Below are 5,827 nucleotides of genomic sequence, written 5' to 3' on the forward strand. Positions count from 1 at the left end.
TTTTTTGGGTTCATTGAGAACATGGTTGTTGTTCAATAATAAAATTATTCCTCAAAAATACAACTTGCCTAATAATTCTGCACTCCCTGTATATATGCACACCAAACTCCAAATAACCACAAGCCTTAAGGAACTGGAGAAAACATAACATAAGCAGCTTCCAGTTCTCAGATGAGCCGAAGCTGGTCCCTGCTGATTGGCTTGTTGAGAAAGCAGCTGGAGTGAAACCTCCCTTCAATAAAAGATCACTAACTCCCCACTAGCAGATATGGGGGACTGTAGATCACATGCCAAGACAACACTGTTCTTCCAATGGAGATGCCTGTATCGGCTTTGATCCTGTATGGGCTGACAGTAGTGCCTTGCAAAACACGGTAGGGGAGAGGGAGCAGCTTACACAGAACCTGAGGAGATGGTAATTATCCAGAACAGCACGGGAGCACTGAATGGCGCATCATTACAGCAGCCTGTAACAAAACGCTTGAAAAGGTGCAATTGATACACCCTGTCCCGTGTTGACCAACGCCACAACGTGTGAAAAGCAAGTTACCATCAGCACTGGGTGCAACACATTCAAATGTATAATAAGGTTTTGCTGTTCCTAAATTCAGTGATCACATTACATTTACTAATAAAACAATTATGGTCTTACTGGCGTGACCCAAGAGTCTGTCCTCAGCATGTTCAGTGTTACATGGGATAATAACAGTAACAACAGGGTTTCAAGGATGTTGGAGCAGGGGCAAGGAAAGAGTGCAAAAATAGTGTAGTGCTTAAAAGAGACATCTGGTGAAATATTTCACAACTCAGTTAATTAACAAGATGATTCAATATAAGAAAAAATTACCATCCCAGAGGGATTTTACATGGAAAAATCTAAAAAATGAAATGCCTAACCATGAAATGATTGCCAAAAATCCAAGTTTCTTACAAAATTGAGAGTTCATTGAACTATCACGCAAATCTGTAAATAAATAAATTAATTAAATGTTAATTTCCATATTTAACGGTTAATTTGCATCTTACTTGCTGCCATTTTTTTATTGTTCAAAAATGTATTGTTTTTCGGGGGGGGGGGGATCACACTGATGATGCAGAAGTCTCCAAGACTCACAAAAAACTGCCTGCATCAAATATGATACTCAAAGAATTAAGGGGTTAACAAATATGAAATAACAGCATTACGGCCAAAAACCAATAAAAGCCCCTCAGAGGAAAGGTTCTGCAGTGAAAATCCCTACATGGGCTCAGGGATAATTTTTAAAAGTCTAGTGAACTGTTAGCAAAGACAGTGTATCACTCCAACTACAAATGCACTGAGAGTTAAAAATGTATTTGTATAGCGCTTTACTAGTCCCTAAGGACCCCAAAGCGCTTTACATGTTCAGTCATCCACCCAATCACACACACCTAAAATTCTAATATGCAAAGAAGAGAAAAACATATAACATAGATCCACAAAAGCTGCTGCCTTCTGAGCTCATCTAAGATAGACTGGGATGAAGCTCTGGAAAATCCAGTGCTCTAACCAATCAAAATTCGAATACTTTGGGGAAATCACGGAGGCTGTGGGCTAAAGAGCACAGGGACAAAAATCAACACCTGTGACAGAGTAGGCATGTGTTATTACAGTATGGTAAAGGAGCACATTTGTGGATATACAAGTCTTTTAAATGTTTAGGTGATTGAATGCTTAAGCGTGGATGATAAATGATGATGATGTATGTACGCTATGAAAGCCGAGAACAGTTCTGAAGGAATGTCTTTAATATTAATTTCCCAGAAAAAGTGAGAACAGTTGACTAGATCCATATTCGACGCAGTGAAAAACAAACACAAAATGATGCACAAAAAAAAGTATCATAATGGGCTTTTGTGTGGGGAAAAAAGATAAACATTACAGCTCGTTGTCTCATAAGACTTTCATTTAAAACACCACGGCAGAGTCAGACAGCTGTATCTCCTCCTGTCATCTCCTTTTTCCTAAGTGCACAGTGACAACGCAATCTTAATGCTCTTATTTTAGGCTTTTATGTGGTATAAGTATGTGGTGTGAACATAATGATATACTAGGTGACTTTTTCCTCTCATCCATCTACTGCTAAAAAGCCAAGATCCATATACTGTCACGTCCTTGTTGTTCTCATCTCCACTTTCATTTTACTCGATCACAATGTTTTTTATCTCCACTCCTGTCAGCCATACAGTAGATACCCTAAAACAGCTCTTTTAAATTCTTTCCCTTCTTTTTATACCATAATCAGAGAAATATTTCAATATACACTAAATTTCCCTCAATTCAGGGCTAACCTGTGATTTTTCTTTCTTTCACGCTCAGATTCTGTGACGCTAAACAAATTTAACTCCCCCATAATCTGAACTGATTGCTTCCTTCCCAAATTTTCATGTCAGTCATAAAACGCCTGTATTGTCACCAGGCTCTTTCTCCACTTGGCCTTCATGCGCCGCGATGAGCTTGGTAACGCTGTCCCAGCAGAGGCCCGAGTGTATATCAGACAACATAAACACAGACAGCTGTGTCACAGGGCAGCCGATAGCCTGTAGAGACTCATTCATCTCCTTTTGTCTCTGTCTCTGTTAGGATACAGTCATGCTACTCTGCCTGCACTTGACTGTCTATTCTGTTTGAAAGATTAAAACACAACATTTAGCAGCTCCTCTCCGACACAGATGACCTTTGCATCCCAACCATTCACCTCAACGAGTCCTGCCTCCCATCTTTCCTCGCCCTCCCTGTCTCTCCTCCCCCTCCATCATCTTTCATTCTGTTCCACTCCGACTTCAGGGCAGTATTCCAGGCATAAATACCAACAACAAGGATTTGTCACAGAGCTGCCATTAAATTGCTGTTTTGTTTGTTTTACATGGCATGGTTTATTTCCAGGGGAGAACGCATTTCAATATGGTAAATGCTACTGGCTTAGATATGAATCCCCAGTGTTTTCACTACAATGAATAAAAAGCTTCAGTCTTCTCCGTAGGGAAATTTCAATTTCTAAATTCCTTCATAATGGTTTCACACTTACACAATAAAGAATCAATACAAGGATTAGTAGCAATAGACCAGAACAGGATTATTGTGGATTGTTGGGTTTACAACCAACTCTTTTAGCCATCTCCTTCACTAAGAGGACACTGTCATTGATCTGATCAAATATGTGCCTTTTGTACACCATTACAAAGAAAAGCCTGTGTTCACGTCCGTACGGATGGCAGCACCTGTAAAACAACTGGCTGAGCTAAATCGTCTCCTCTTCCCTCTCCTCTTCTCCAGCCTGTTTTCTTCAGTTCTGCCCGACTGCCTTGGCTGATTTAATGACCACACGTAGTTGGACCAGGAGAGAGGCTGGTGCAGAAATTGGAAAAGTGGGAAACATGCAATGGCTATAATCATAGGGAATGTGGTGTAGTTATTAAAACTGAAAGTCAAAAGGCCGGAAACCTTTCATCTGTGAGCTTTGTGCTGAAAGCTGTCATATGGAGAGTGCTGTGTTTAATATACATGTGCACTGTACATAGATGACAATTTTAAAAAATCTGTTAAACTCAATTCTGACTTCTAGAAATCTATTAATTCAAAATAAACAAACATACCAATAACTAGTACCAACATTTCAGCCATCACTTCTTTGTCACTCAAGAGCAGGTACACAGCCTGTTCAGATGCTTTTACACCTGATAATTAACAGCAGCCCTTTCCCAATGGTTCCACTCACAATTTCCACAGATTAGCTGAGCTGCAGCAATTATGCCAACACCACAGAACAAAATGACTTGCCTCATTTTATATCTATCACTTTTCCACACTCTTCATTATCTTCCCACTTTTTCCTCTTACGCAAGTTTACCTTTCTTAAACTTTACAGTACTACAGCTTTTTCTTGTCTTTATCCTCTGCTCTGCTTCCTGCCTGAGACCTCATACAACAGTCCAATACAGTCACCATATCTGCAATTCATTCCTCTATCCCTCATATTGGGTTTCATTTGAGGCTGTCAGTCAAGGCGTCTGTCAGATATGGACTCTCCGTTTCACTATTTTTTTCTCCTATTTTTGAACTTAAAGAATGACAGTGACTCAGAAAGGGCAACTGTCAGATGCGTGCTTTCCCCACATAATGCATGAAACACTGAAATAGTTTCTCTTCAGTTTATCACACGCAGAATATAAAACATGAGATTCTTTAAACAGAAGGTCACGTTCTAACAATCGTTTTAAAGGCTTATGAAACAAGCAAATATAGTTTTTATGGTATATTTTAACATTATAACCAAAGTCACAATAGCATAACAATTATATTTGCACTTACAGTATTAAGCCAGAATATGGGATTACCAAGGCCAAAATGATCTTGCAGTGGATTACAATAAAAGTAGTGACACTCTTTCAATTCTCAGAGGCACAAAAATCTTGGTGACTGTTTAATTAATGAATCCCGATTAAAATTGCAGCTGCTGGTTACAATGTTTAATCTGAATTATACTGTTTAAGGCAAAAAGATATTACTATATTAGCCTTGATCGCAAGTGATTCATTACTGCTTTGGTAAGAAGCTTGCTCACATAAATAAATACATGAAAACACATATAAAGTGGATTTCTGTCCACTTTATCAGGTTTACAGTTTGAAAAGAACTTGATTGGGCTACTCTTTCCTCATAGTCACATATTTCACTTTGCTAGAGGCAAGCATATAAAGATGTCATTCAGCTTCATAACAACCTCAAGTACACAGGCGCTACTATGCAAAGCTGCAGCATCACCTATTTATGAAGCAAATCCACACACACGCATTTATATATATAAAAGTTCTAAGTAAGCGTTGCGTCGCAGCGGTGTTCAGGTGACACATGAATAAGTAAGTGGGCACCGGGGCGCTTCCCAGCAGGCACCTCTAGAGTCGCCAGGGCTACCTGAGATAACACCGTACACCTGACACCTCTGCGCAAGAATGCACCCTACCTCACATGTACGGACTCTTTAGTTACTCTGACAAAATAACGCAACAAGAAGATACAGCAGCAACAGTTGGACGGAGGCATTCCAGAAAACGACCCAACTTGAATGAAGTGCAGGTGCTGGTTAATGTCCAACATTTCTGTAAAATTTGACCACATTAAAACATTAATTGCATCACCAGGCAACTAGTTCCAAAACTCTTCTTTGTGCGGAAATTGAAAACGCACTGCCTCACCAAATGCCGAAGTCAGAGACATATGTGAGCATAAAAAAGTCGCAAATTGCGGCACATGGTGAGTGAAGTGCTAGAGCAGATCACGCAAAACATTATTGATTTTGTGGAAAGCTCTCCCCTGTTGCAGTCATCACTCCATTTCTGCTTTGTGTCCACAAACTCATAACTGTGTGATCATGTCATTATCATATTGTCCTACCTTCCTCGTCCGTGTCCGTCGCTGGCTGGGCGCCTTTAGACTCGATTGCCTGTCCTGCTGTGATGCGTTACCAAGTATCTGCTCCCCTCTCCCTCTCTCCTTTCTCCCCTCTCCCTCTCTCTCTCCGTGTCTCTCCCGTTAGCTTTACTCTATCACCACCAACGCCCCGGTGATTGCAAATTTCAAATCTCAGTGTTCAAAATTGCCACTGCAAACCCACCAAGCGCAGCATAAATCATCTCTTCTCCGAAGCTCCCATAATGTCCAGCGTTATACCCACTGCTCCATAGCCAGGGTAGCACTCCAACAGGCACCATAACTTTTAAATATTTTTTCTTTCACATTTTTTCACCTGCTTTTCGCATAAGCCCTCGAGCACAAATCCTTTCCCATATGTCACCACATGATTTGCAT

The 5,827-nt window shown here is 40.3% G+C and overlaps 1 protein-coding gene across 2 annotated transcripts in view; it reads right to left on the bottom strand.

Moving 5' to 3' along the window:
• The window catches only part of cdh23 (cadherin-related 23), a 194,363-nt gene extending 188,894 nt beyond the window's left edge, over positions 1-5,469 (bottom strand). For both annotated transcript variants that reach the window (XM_013913214.1, XM_013913213.1), the window contains exon 1: positions 5,414-5,469. The gene's annotated coding sequence lies outside the window, so the exon portion shown is untranslated. The remainder of the gene's footprint in view (positions 1-5,413) is intronic.
• Between the last annotated feature and the right edge of the window lie 358 nt (positions 5,470-5,827).

This window comes from Pundamilia nyererei, unplaced genomic scaffold (genome assembly GCF_000239375.1).
Source record: "Pundamilia nyererei isolate P.nyererei 1_Seehausen unplaced genomic scaffold, PunNye1.0 scaffold00120, whole genome shotgun sequence".
Lineage (NCBI taxonomy): Eukaryota > Metazoa > Chordata > Actinopteri > Cichliformes > Cichlidae > Pundamilia > Pundamilia nyererei.